Here is a 14,329-nt window from a genome sequence, read left to right on the forward strand (position 1 = left end):
CATGAGGTGAGTGTTGCAGGACTGTGGGTCAGGAGCTCTAATGTCTTAGAAAACACAGAAAATAAGCGCAAGAGTAGGCCATCGAGCACAATCCACCACTCAACATCATTATGGCTGATCCTGTATCTCAGCATCGTATTCCTATTCTAAAGAAAACGTGCTACATTAGTGATTTTAATCTGCATGTAGATTGGGATAATCAGAGGTAGCCACAAAGAGGAATCTATAGAGTGTATTCTGGACAATTTGAGAATAATGACCAGTTGATGGCCAAGTGTGTTATCACTAGACTGTTAATCCAGACACCTGGCAATGTTCTAGGGTCCCAGGTTCAAACTGTGCCATGGCAGATGGTGGAATCTGAATTTAATAAATATCTGGAATTGGGAGTCTTATGATGATCATGAAACCAATGTCGATTGCTAGGGAAAAACCCATCTGGTTCAATAATACCCTTTTGGGAAGGAATCTGCAGTCCTTACCTGGTCTAGCCTACATGTACCTCCAGTCGCAATGTGAATGACTCTTAACTGCCCTCTGGGCAATTAAAGATGGGCAATAGTGACACCCATATCTCATGAATAAGTAATAAAAAAAAATGTGTGCATCCAACCAGAGATCAAGCTAATTTGGATCTGGCAATGTGTAATTAGGCAAGTTTAAATAAATGATGTTAGAGTAACATATACTCTAGGAAACAGTGACCATAACATGACGGAATTTAGCATTCAGTTTGAAAGGCAGAAGCTTGGGTTGGAAACAACTGTGCTAAACTTACACCAGAATAATTACAAAGAAATGAGGGCATGGCTAGCTAGAGTGGACAGGGAAAGGTAGTAAAGATGAGTTAAGAAATTAGGGAAGACATCGAAGAAAATAGTTCATGGCTCACAATATGATATATCCCAGAGAAAATATGATATATCTCAGAGCAAATATGATATATCTCAGAGAAAAAGAAGGCCTCCAGGAAGGAGGTAAGCCAACTAGGAAACTTTAAGGTAGCATCAAATTGAAATAAAAAATACACAATCTATTAGTAGTAATAAGGAACAACATTGGCTATTCTCCAGTCCTCTGGGACATCGCCTGTGCCTAAAAAGGACGCAAAGATTTCATACAAGGCCTCAGCAATTTCCTTCCCCAATAAAACAGGATAGTTCCCATCAGGTCCTGGGGTCTCATCTACCTTAATGCTTTTCAAAACAACAAAGACCTCTTCCATTAATTATACTGACATGCTTCTCTAGACTTGCCATCCAACATGTCCTTCTCATTTGTGAATTTCCTTCATTAAGAACTTCACCCACATCCTCTGGCTCCAGTCATAAATTCCCTCCTTTGTCCCCGAGTGGACATACCCTTTCCCTGACTACTCTCTTGCTCCTTAATCCTGTTTGGCCCTTTTTAGTCCTCCTAACTCTTTCCTGCTTTCTTTATAATCTTCGAGAGCTCGGTCTTCATGTCCCAAATCTTATGTTTGTTTCCTTTTTCTCTGTGTTTGTTTTTAGTTAAAGAGATGTTCTGTTGTTCAAGCTCATCACACCAGTCCTTCCTGAATAATTCCAAATCACAATTTCTTTGGCAGCTATATACATTGAGTTTCAATTTAAATAAACAGGAATCATAAACTTCATGAATCCATTAGAATCAAAAATGATTTTTTTAGAAGGGTAGGTCAAAATAAAAAGAAGGGCAGTCGTTGAAAAGTAATAATAATTAAAGCTTAAAAACTAACTTTATAATTCAACAGGGCAAACAAAATAATTTATGCAGAAAAAAAAGTTGGTTCAGTGAATACGATTCATCATTGATCTTTAAAAGGTGTTCCACCAGCAATTAAAAGTTGAAAAGTGAACCTAAAATTCAGAGAAATGCTGGCATTCTGAAGGTCATGTATAGCAAAGTTCAGCAATTTCATTTTATTCTTTTTTTACCTACACAGGTCTTTTCATAGTCAGATCTTTTCAAAGACAGGTTAAGCTTCCCAGATGGGAAAAGGTGAGATTATGCACTTTGGCAGGAAGAATAGAAGAGGTTTTATTTAACAGCAGTGGCCTCCTTATTTAAGGAAACATACTGATATTACAGGCAGTCTAGAGAAGGTTCACTTGGTTTATTCTGGGTATTGAGGGGTTGTCTTATTGAGGAGTTTAGCCCCAGAGAGCATAATCTTAAAGTAAAGGGTTACCCAAATAAGACAAAAGGGAGGAGGAATTTCTTCCATGTGTAGTTTATTTGAGGAATTCTTTACCTCAAAGGGCTGTATAGTCAGGGTCATTAAATGCATTCAAGACTAAGATAACAGATTTTTAAATCAGTAAGGAAATCAAAGATTATAAAGAAAATACAATAAATTAGATTTGAAGCTTAGCAGATCAGCTATGATGTCATTAAATGGTGAAGCAGATTTGATGTGCTGAATGACCTACTTGTGCTCCTAAATCATATGGTTTCTTGAGATCATGTGAAGTGAATCAAATTGGTGGAAGATTGGGCTCTGTAATGGAGGAGGCCAAAATGAATCATCCACTCAACATTTTAGACATAAATGTTTCAGCTTTATCTTGTGCAATGATATGCAGGACTTCCTCAACAGTGAAGATAAAGTTATTAATGGAGTTTCCTCTTAGTTGTTCAACTATTCATTATTATTCTCTACAGGATGTGGCAAGACTGCAGAGTTCAGATATTACCCACTGGTTGCGATTTAAGCCCTCTCTAATGCATTCTGTTCATGCTGCCCCAAGTGTAAATAGTCCTCTATTGTATACCATGGTAATTTTAGACAGTTGGGAAACAGGCCCTTCAGCCCAACCAGTCCACACTGACCCTCCAAAGCGTAACCCACCCAGACCCATTTCCCTCTGATTAACACACTTAATACTATGGACAATTTAGCATGGCCAATTCACCTGCACATCTTTGAACTGTGGAGGAAACAGGAGCACCCGGAGGAAACCCACGCAGACATGCGGAGAACGTGCAAACTCCACACAGTCACCCGAGGCTGGAATTGAACCTGGGACCCTGGTGCTGTGAGGCAGCAGTGCTAACCACTGAGCCACCGTGCCGCCCCACGATGACACCTTATTTTTAGGAGTGCCTGGTGATGCTCCTGGCATGTCCTCCTGCTCTCTTCATGAAGTCAGGTTTGATCTCCAACCTTGATGGTAATGGCAGAATTGGGGTTATGCCAGTCCATGAAGTTACAGATTTTGGTTAAATGCAGTTCTGCTGCTATAGCCCAGAGCACATCAAGGAGTTGCTACAATTGCTTAAAGTCTGTCCTATTTAGTACAGTGGTTGTGCGACATAACATGTTGAGGGCATCTTCAATGCAATGATGGGACATCTGCATAATTACTGTGCAGTGGTCATACCTACTGATACTCTATGGACAGAGACATCTGCAACAGGTAGACTACAGAGGACAGAAACAAGTAGATTATTCCTTCTTATTGAATTCCTCACAATCTAAAGACCCAATCTAACAGCTATTTTCACTGGGACTCTGCCAACTCAGTAATGACACTACCAAGCCATTATTGATGACGAACATAGAATGTATTCTGGGTGGAGGACTTCAGTGTTCATGCCACCTTCAGTACTTCCTCCAAGTGATGTTTGATATTGAGAAGTACTTATTCATCATTTGGGGGAGGGGGTGCAACAGGTGGAGTTCCCTGCCCATGTTGACCTAATGCCATGAGAATAAATGGGTTCCAGAGTCAATGTTAAGGACCCCCAGGGCAATTCTTTCCTGAATGTATACCACTATGCCAACATCGTTTGAGTCTGTCCTGCAACAGAACATACTCAGATATAGTGATGGTGGTATCTGGGACATTCATACCCCTGCAATCAAACCGTACATATGTCACGCTATTGCACAGCTCTCCTAGTTTTGCACAGTTTTCCACATGTTGGCATGGTAATCTTTGCAGTGTCAATAGGACATATTGACTTTGCCATTTCTGGTGTCCATGTCAATTCTGCTGCTCCATTCAGTTTCATTCTTTTCTTTAAGCTTCGCAGCAATTTAAGACAACCAAGTGGCTTGTCTGCTATTTCAGAAGGCAATAAAAATGAACTACATTGCTGTGGTTCTGGACTCAGATAAGCTAGATCAGGTAAGGAAGGCAGATTTCTTCCCTTAAAAAAAGAATATTTATGAACCTGATGGATTTTTAAAATCACAATTGACAGTGCTTACATGACCACAATTAGATTTGCTTTTAATTCCAGATTTTACTGAATCCAAATTTCACCATGATGATGGGATTCAAACCCAAATCCTCACAGCATTGGCTGGGGATTCTGAATTACAAGTCCAACTACTTCACCTTGACTTCACTCAAGACAAATTAGCCCACTTGATTAACACCACATTTGACACCTATTTATCACTGACACACAGTGGTAACAATTGTACCATCTACAAAACGTACTCCAGTAACTCACCAAAGTGCCTTCGGCAGCACCTTTCAAACCTGTGACCTTTACCACCCAGAAAGACATGAGCAGCAGATGTACTGGACCATCACCTGGAACGTCACTGGATCGAAAACCTAGAATCCTTTCCCAACAACACTGTGAGTGTCCCTACATTACATGTACTACTGCAGTTCAAGAAAGCAGCTCATCATTACCTTCTCCATGGCAATTAATGATAAGTATGACATGCTGACCTTATCAGTGATGCCCACATTCTATAACATCGAATAAATTTTAAAAACAGGGTTTTTTTTATCTATGGGACAAGCAACAAGGTTGGAGAGTTTAGGGAAGTATTACAGAGAATAGTATAACATAGATGAACGTTTTTGAATGATAAAGTTAGTATGTGTTGAGACACAACATCAGAAAGGATATATTAAAAAAAAGGAAAATATTTTAATACTCTCACTTGGGTATACCAACATCCCTAAAACAGAGGATTGGAAGCAAAAGGAAACAGCCCCAAAATTGTTAGAATTGGACTATATTATGCTGGGTAGTTTGTTACATCCATAGAGTAGAATGAATATCAATACAGAACTACGAATTACAAACAGAAAAATGGTGGAAACACTCACAAACAGTTAAATTTTCACATCTATTAAATTCCATCAGAACTAGAGGAGGTTAGAAATTAACAAGATTAAAGCAAGTACATGCCTTCACCAATTGTTCAGGCCTATACCAATTGTTCAGTCACACAGTACAAGAGAGTGACATTATTCCATCATAAAAGCAGATAATTTGTCATAATCAGTTCCCAATCCCAGGTCTCTAGCGGTAAGGTTTGCTACTCTGTGTCCTTAACTTAGATTTTTAACTAAATGAGAAGCACTGATCACAGGGCATTGGAACTGAGGGGATGACTTCCCTGAGCAGTTTGGAAAAAAGCTGGATAAGAGGATAATATGATAAACTTTTAAATAAGTTTATCAATCAACAAAAAAAAAATTAAGTTTTATTTTTAAACAATTGAATGTTTTATCTCAAGGACTGACAATTTAAAAGGTTAGACATTATGTTACAGTTATAATTTGGAATGTTAGAACACTCAGATAATCTTGAGTGATCATCAAGAAAGAAGAACTACAATTGTACTGTGTGAGGTACCAAGATTCCAGAATGATATTGCTGTCTGCTCTGGGACGCTTTTTATTCTGGAGAGGAAGGAACACAGATAGATCATCTACTGGAATAGCTAACAGCAAACCTTGTTGTGTGGAGTTGGTTTTGCTAGCCAGAAAAGGAACTTGGATGGACCGATAAGCTCATGAACTTCCTGTGCAGGATAACAAATCTGCTACCAGTGCTTACATTCTTGACTCCAAAGAAGATGTTCTATTCTGATGTTGATGTAGTCAACACTATTGTTCCAAATAGACAATAGGTGCAGGAGTAGGCCATTCAGCCCTTCGAGCCTGCACCGCCATTCAACATGATCATGGCTGATCATTCCTAATCAGTATCCTGTTCCTGCCTTATCTCCATAATTCTAAATTCCACTATCTTTGAGAGTTCTATCCAACTCTTTCTTAAATGAATCCAGAGACTGGGCCTCCACTGCCCTCTGGGGCAGAGCATTCCACACAGCCACCACTCTCTGGGTAAAGAAGTTTCTCCTCATCTCTGTCCTAAATGGTCTACCCCATGGACACTCACCCATCAGCGGAAACATGTTTCCTGCTGCCAGAGTGTCCAATCCTTTCATAATCTTATACGTCTCAATCAGATCCCCTCTCAGTCTTCTAAACTCAAGGATATACAAGCCCAGTCGCTTCAGTCTTTCAGCGTAAGGTAATCCCGCCATTCCAGGAATTGACCTCATGAACCTACGCTGCACTCCCTCAATAGCCAGAATGTCTATCCTCAGATTTGGAGACCAGAACTGCACGCAGTACTCCAGGTGTGGTCTCACCAGGGCCCTGTACAGCTGCAGAAGCACCTCTTTGCTTCTATACTCAATTCCTCTTGTTATGAAGGCCAGCATGCTATTAGCCTTCTTCACTACCTGCTGTACCTGCATGCTTGCCTTCATTGACTGGTGTACAAGAACACCCAGATCTCTCTGTACTGCCCCTTTACCTAAATTGATTCCATTGAGGTAGTAATCTGCCTTCCTGTTCTTGCCACCAAAGTGGATAACCATACATTTATCCACATTAAACTGCATCTGCCATGTATCTGCCCACTCACCTAACTTGTCCAGGTCACCCTGTAATCTCCTAACATCCTCATCACATTTCACCCTGCCACCCAGCTTTGTATCATCAGCAAATTTGCTCATGTTATTGCTGATACCATCTTCTATATCATTAACATATATTGTAAAAAGCTGCGGTCCCAGCACGGATCCCTGCGGTACCCCACTGGTCATCACCTGCCATTCCGAAATGGAGCCATTTATCACTACCCTTTGTTTCCTATCAGCCAACCAATTTTCAATCCAATCTAGTACTTTGCCCCCAATACCATGCGCTCTAATTCTACTCACTAACCTCCTGTGTGGGAATTGATCAAAAGCTTTCTGAAAGTCCAGGTACACTACATCCACTGGATCTCCCTCGTCCATCTTCAGAGTTACATCCTTAAAAAATTCAAAAAGATTAGTCAAGCATGATTTCCCCTTCATAAATCCATGCTGACTCTGTCCTATCCTGTTACTACTATCCAGATGTGCCGTAATTTCATCTTTTATAATAGACTCCAGCATCTTTCCCACCACTGAGGTCAGACTAACTGGACTATAATTTCCTGCTTTCTCTCTCCCACCTTTCTTAAAAAGTGGTATAACATTAGCCACCCTCCAATCCTCAGGAACCGACCCCGAATCTATCGAACTCTGGAAAATAATCACCAAATGAAAAGTTCATCCTTTAGGGTGCTGCTAATGTTGGCTGTGACTCTGATATGAAAATGTGTTGCTGGAAAAGCGCAGCAGGTCAGGCAGCATCCAGGGAACAGGAGAATCGACGTTTCGGGCATAAGCCTTCTTCAGGCTTATGCCCGAAACGTCGATTCTCCTATTCCCTGGATGCTGCCTGACCTGCTGCGCTTTTCCAGCAACACATTTTCAGCTCTGATCTCCAGCATCTGCAGACCTCACTTTCTCCTGTGACTCTGTGGTACAGGACAGTTAAGTAAAATGGTGTTGTAAAAATGAATACAAAAAGAATTCTCCAGATGGCAAAGTGCATTCCTGAAAAGAAACTTCCTCTTAAAGAACGAATACAAAATCATGCGGAAGTATCTTAGATCAATGTACTGATAACTCTTAGATTATGTCATTATTTGAGTCAAATTTGATACCTCTATCACTCTATTCACACAAGAGACAATGCATGCTGGACATATCAACTTGCTCCATTGGTGATGAACATTAACTTGATTTGATTCCTACTCAGCATGGATGGGATTTTTATTGCAAAAGTGGGACTTTGTCTCCACAAGGACTGTGAGGTGGTCATTCTTACTGACACTGTCATGGATAGATACATTTTCAACCAGCAAATTGGTAAGGATGAGGTCAAGTATGTTTTTTCCTCTTATTAGTTCCCTCATCATCTGCTGCAAATCCAGTTTAGCAGCTATGTCCATTAGGACCTAACTAACTCGATCTGTAGTGCTATTGCTGATCCTCTCTTGCTGGTAGACATTGAAATCCACCACCCAGAGTACATTTCATACCCTCGTTACCCTCAGTGCTTCTTCGAAATATTAACTGTGTTTTTCTCAATCAATAATGCAAGTCATAGAGCATGGAAACAGACTCTTCAGCTCAACTCATCCAGGCCAACCAGATTTCCGAAACTGAACCAGTCCCATTTGCCTGCATTTGGCCCATATCCCTCTAAACCTTTCCTATCCATGTTCTTGTCTAAATGTCTTTTAAGTGTTATATTTATACCCACCTCTAAAACTTCCCCTGGCAGTTCATTCCATACATCCACCCTCTGTATGAAGAAAATGCCCTCAGATCCCTTTTAAATCTTTCCCCTCTTACCTTAAATCTATCCCCTTTAGATTTGGACTCCTCTGCCCTGGGGAACGGTCTTGGTTTATAAAATCATGTTCCTCATGATTTTATAAACCTCTATTAGGTCACCACTCAGCCTCCTATGTTCTAGGGGAAAAAAGTTCCAGCCTATCCAGCCATTTATAACCCAACCCTCCAATCTTGGTAACATCCCCTTATAAATATTTTTTGCATCCTTTCCAGTTTAATAACATCCTTCCTACAGCGAAAGGACCAGAATTGTATGCAGTATTCCAACTTTAGCCTTATCGATTGTCTTGTATAGCTTTAACATGACATCCCAACTCCCATACTCAATGCTCTAACTGATGAAACGAAGCATGTGAAATACTTTCTTCTCTACTTTTTTCAGAGCTGCTGAGTTTCTCCAGCAATTTATCATTTCAGATCTCCAATGTCCATAGTTTTTTGTTTTGTAAAAGATTGAGAGAGGGTATCCAGAAAAGACAAAGGAGAGCTCAAAGGGACAGAAATAAGTGTTGACGGTAGAAATGAATAACAAAATAAGTTGGCTCTGTTGAAACCAAAGCCCTTGTAAAGAATATCTCAGACTGTGGGGGTGAGGGCTGTAATCAAAATAGAAGAGCATTATGCTCAGAAGTTATTGAACTCAAATGTTGAGTCCTGAAGGTTGAAAAATGCCGAAATGGAAAATGAAGTACTTGAAATAATTCCTCAAAGGCCTGTAACTAGTCACCCTTGATTTACATGTGTACAGTACAGGACACTGACTAACGAGCTCAGTGCTGCCTCTTAGGGTGAAGAGGACCCCTGACACGCCTGTTTATATGCTAGCCAGAGCTCCCTGATTGGGGCTGTTTAACTTGGTCCAATCAGGGAACTCATTCTGTGAGATCAACCTGGCTGACCTTGTTCCAATCGCTATAATACTGTCTCTTCAGCTGGTATTGTGTTTCAATGGAGCACTGCAGCAGGTCTAGGACAGAAATGTTAACAATGAGAGCATATTTCTTTTTAGTTTTCTCTTTTACTCAATTTCGCGCCCCCCCCACCCTTGTTTTAAAGTCACCCTTGTCTGAGTTTTCAAATTTTCAAGAACGTTGGCTCCAATCACTAATTTCCATAACCTTATATGCCTTTTTGGTTCAACTTAATACCACCTTTAACTTCCTTCATTGGCCACAGATACTGCATCCTTCTGGTACAGTCACCCTTTCTCAATGGAATATAGATTTGTTGACAGTTATGAAATATATCCTGAAATATATGCCACCGCATCTCTATTGTCTTACCAGTAAACCTAATTTACCAGCTCATTTTAGCCAACTCTGTCTTCGTATCCTTGTAGTTGCCTTTAATTAAGTTTAGGACACTAATTATGAACCCACATGTCTCACTCTCAAATCCACCATCTTATGGTCAATCCTACCTAGAGGACCCTTTACTATCAGGTCCTGAATTAATCCACCCTCAAATGTATAACAAAGTCCAAAAAAGCATGGTTCCTGGTAGATTCAAGAATATTTCTCGAAGAAACTCTTAAATCTAATTACATGATATGAACACACTGTATATTCAGGTCTCAATGTTGGCCACAATGCAACAACACTCAGGTAATAGCTATTATAACATAGTAATTTATTTGTTTGTGTCAATTCAATCAATTTGTCAAAAATGTTGCAAGCATTCAGATAATTGGCGTCTTATTAGGTATTTTTACAGCTTTGCTTACTCTGACCTTATTTGCTGGTGCATAATAAGTATGCATACTCTGTCCCTTCCAGTCACACTCTTGTTATTAATTCAATTCCAAAGATTAATTTAGGAAGTGAATACTTAAGTATGCTTCAGGGCCAAAGATAACCTGCATTGCAAAGTTCTCTCAAGTAAAGCCAGTATTTGGCTCTGTTGTTCTCTCATTCAAAGAAAGAAACTAACTTCTGACTCAAGCATTAGGCATTCCTTTAACCTACTACTTAACTATCATTACTGTTCTCAGTAACAGCTTAAATATCAACTAAAATGTGTTGTTAAAATGACCAAATGAAATGTTTGGGCCACCTTTAAGCCACTGCATTAAGGATTGGTACAACAAAAAAAACTGCAACAGTCAGAAGTGACAGAAAGAGCTTTCCCCCTGTCACTTTGAGCTCATGATCCCTAGTAATTGAGTTCTGCACTCTGGGAAAAAGCTTCTTGCTATCCACCCTGTCTATACCTCTTATAAATTAGTAGACCTCAGACTTTAACACATCAACCTGTCCAGGTGTGTTATGATTCAAAAAGGTAGTACCCACACGAACAGGAGTATGCCATTTAGTGCTCAAGCCCCTGACACCATTCGAGAACAAAAAACAAAGAAAATTACAGCACAGGAACAGGCCTTTCAGCCCCCCCAAACCTGCACCAATCCAGATCCTCTATCTAAACCTGTCACCTATTTTCTAAGGATCTGTATCCCTCTGCTCCCTGCCCATTCATGTATCGGTCGAGATACATTGTAAATGATGCTATCGTGCCCGCCTCTACCAACTCTGCTGGCAACATGTTTCAGGCACCCGCCACCCTCTGTGTAAAGAGCTTTCCCCCTGTCACCTTGAGCTCATGATCCCTAGTAATTGAGTTCTGCACTCTGGGAAAAAGCTTCTTGCTATCCACCCTGTCTATACCTCTTATAATTTAGTAGACCTCAGTCAGGTCACCTCTCAACTTCTGTCTTTCGAATGAAAATAATCCTAATCTACTCAACCTCTCTTCACAGCTAATGCCCTCCATACTAGGCAACATCCTGGTGAACCTCCTCTGCACCCTCTCCAAAAGTATCCACATCCTTTTGGGTAATGTGGCGAGCAGAACTGTACACATGATTGACCTGCTACCCAAATCCATGCAGCAGCCTGTGCCCCATAACCTTTAATATCTTGTTCAGATTCTAGCAGCGCCAATGTGAATCTGGCCAGGACTCCTTCAATCTCATCATCTGGCTGAAACGCCGAATTCATTCTGCCCAGCCTATCCCTGCCCCCAAACACCACTACACGACCCCCTTCAACTTCTCAACTTCCCTCTGCAGCCCACACAACCTGTCCCCACCTCCTCTCCAACCCCTCCACCATTTCCCCCACCCCTCCCCTTCCCTCCCACACTCTGGCTGATGCAAAAGATTCCAAGGCCGAATTCCAAGAGCAAGATCTTCCAGAGTTTTGGTAAAGACTGATCCATCAGCCAACAATGTTAGAAAAGGTTAAATGATCAAATATCTTGCTGACACTTGTACAACTCTGCTGAGCTCAAGTTGGCTATGTTTACCTGCACTGGAACAGAGCCTACATCTCAAAGTGATCCATTGGTTAAGCAGCATTTTGGGATTTCCTCAAGTTGTGAAAGCAATTCAACTTCTTTCCTCCATGAAAAATAGTCTTACTCACTCACATTACAATTCACTCTCCTTTAGTACCCGATTACTTACTGCTTGTGTTCAGGCTATCTGCATTTCACCAGTGTGGGATGGCATCCTCAGTCTGTGTTCCTACTCTCTCACTAGATGTCACCTTAATCACCTCCAGCTTGGATTTCAAAACTCTTCTCTTGCTTCACATACTGCAGCACCACAGTGTCTTCCTTATTTACAAATATTGTGAGAATTCCAAAACTGCTCCTGTACAATCCCTATAACCAACTTTGCACGTCATATTGGTGATAAGACCCCCTTAAATGTGCCAGTCATCTTCATTCACAACAACACATTTTAGGTCAGACATGGTCTGCAATGATTTTGTGGATTTGTCAAAATTCTCTCATTGTTTCTGCTTGCAAATCTCATTTGCAAATATGACTACACTACAGTACTGTGCCTGATCACTGTAGCCACATTGTAAACATTCCATTGCCAAAATGAACAATCCATGAGTAGATCAGAATTAAGCCAGAATTCTCATTGAAACATTTCTCAGTCTGTTCAACAAAGTAATGGCTTATGGGGTGTAATAGACTGAAAAGTTTACATTTAAACATTAATAAACAGAAACAGGGAGAATGCTGGAGAAACTCAGCAGGATTGAAGAAGAGTCATACTGGACTCGAAATGTTAACTCTGTTTCTCTATACACATATGCTGGCAGATTTGCTAAGTTTCTTCAGCATTCTCTGTGCTTGTTTCAGATTTCCAGCATCCGGAAATTCTGGTTTTATACATTCAGACACCATATGTGCATTTTATAGCTAAGTGGACAATCAGAAAGGGATGGAAAGATAGACTTATTTGGAATGCGTACAAAAGTTCTTTATGCTAATTCTTCTGAAGAGAGAGACAGTGCGAGTGCGAAACAGAGTTTGGTATAATAAGAAATGATCATCTTGAAATATGTATCAGTGTTTGACGGGTTGAATACTTTCCCTTGTTAGAGAATCCCGAACTAAGGGGTTAGCCTTCGAACACAAGAACAGATCATTCAATAGTGCACACACCTATGCCACATTGCACTAACGTGACATCATCACAATTATGCTTCTCTTTCTTGGAGTTCTTCCTGCTCAGTTAATTATCCGTAACTATAAAACATGAAAAAGTGAACTCATTCCTCTTCATGAGGAAGCTTCAGGCAAATCTGTCACATGTTCTCAACTGTGAAAAATTCACTATAGCAGCTAACACAGCCCACTACACTTTTAAAAATGAATTTTCCCTATTTCACAACTGTAACTGATCACTAAAAATTCACCAAAACTACATCAGTTGTTCTATGTGAAATAAACTGTGTAATTAGTACATAAGATATAGAAATTACAAATAGGATAAAAACATTACCACCACCCAACCTGAGTGGCAGAGGTAGCAAGATGTCAGTCATTTCAGATTGAGATGAGGAGAAATGTCTTCATTCAAAAAGATTGTGAACCTTGGAATTCTCTATCACAAAAGGGTGTCATGATCTTCGTCATTCTGTAAATTCAACACATTCAAAAGATTAAAAACAGAAAATGCTGGAAATATTCAGCAGATCTGGCAGCGCCTGTGAAGAGAAAATCAATGCAGAAGTTTCAGTTCGGTTGCCTTTGATTAGAATGTCTTTTAATTAAGATTAGATTTTGGGAAGGGAATGCTGGAGGCAGCAGTGTGTTTTTGGTAAAAGATCATATTTATTTAATTGCAGCATGGGCTTAAAATGGCTGATTCCTATCTCTTTTGCAAACACTCTTTATGAGCACTATCACATTGTTACATGATTCATGATTTGGGTCTGGATCAGTTAGGACTATATTCACTGGAGGTTGGATGAATTGGGGGGAGAAATCTCATAGAAACCCATAAAGTTCTAACAGGAATATGTGGATAAGATGTTCCAGTGATAAGGAGTCCAGAATCAGTTTAAGAATATGGGATAAGCCATTTAGGACTGAGATAAAGAGAACTTTCTTCACCTAGAAAGTGGTAAGCCTATGGAAGCCTCTGCCACAAAACATAATTGAGGCCAAAACACTGAATGTTTTCAAAAAGGAGTCAGATATAGTTTTTAGGGCTAAAGGGATCAAAGTGTATCGGGAGAAAACAGGAACTGAATTGAATGATTAGCCATGTTGATAACGAATGGGGGAGCAAGCTCAAATGGCTGAATGACCTATCCCTGCTCCTTTCCTACATTTTTATGTATGTAAATTGGCTGTTTCGTTTTCTATAGTATAGCAGGGTATTCTGCACAAATACTTCATTGGATGCAAAGCATTTTAGGCCATCTTGACATTGCAAAAGGCATTTTAGAACATGCAAATTTGTCTTTCAACAGAAATTTACATGTAATTGTAACATATAAATGAGTTCTACACGTGAAACTAATA

The 14,329-nt window shown here is 40.1% G+C and overlaps 1 protein-coding gene across 1 annotated transcript in view; it reads right to left on the bottom strand.

The window, feature by feature from the left end:
- Nucleotides 1-13,423, bottom strand: part of LOC122555430 (long-chain-fatty-acid--CoA ligase ACSBG2-like) — a 104,698-nt gene extending 91,275 nt beyond the window's left edge. Inside the window, exon 1 of the mRNA XM_087989658.1 lies at nt 13,313-13,423. The gene's annotated coding sequence lies outside the window, so the exon portion shown is untranslated. The remainder of the gene's footprint in view (nt 1-13,312) is intronic.
- Between the last annotated feature and the right edge of the window lie 906 nt (nt 13,424-14,329).

The sequence above is a fragment of the Chiloscyllium plagiosum genome, unplaced genomic scaffold (assembly GCF_037043375.1).
Source record: "Chiloscyllium plagiosum isolate Xiang-an unplaced genomic scaffold, Cpla_swu_hap1 HiC_scaffold_1, whole genome shotgun sequence".
Classification (NCBI taxonomy): domain Eukaryota; kingdom Metazoa; phylum Chordata; class Chondrichthyes; order Orectolobiformes; family Hemiscylliidae; genus Chiloscyllium; species Chiloscyllium plagiosum.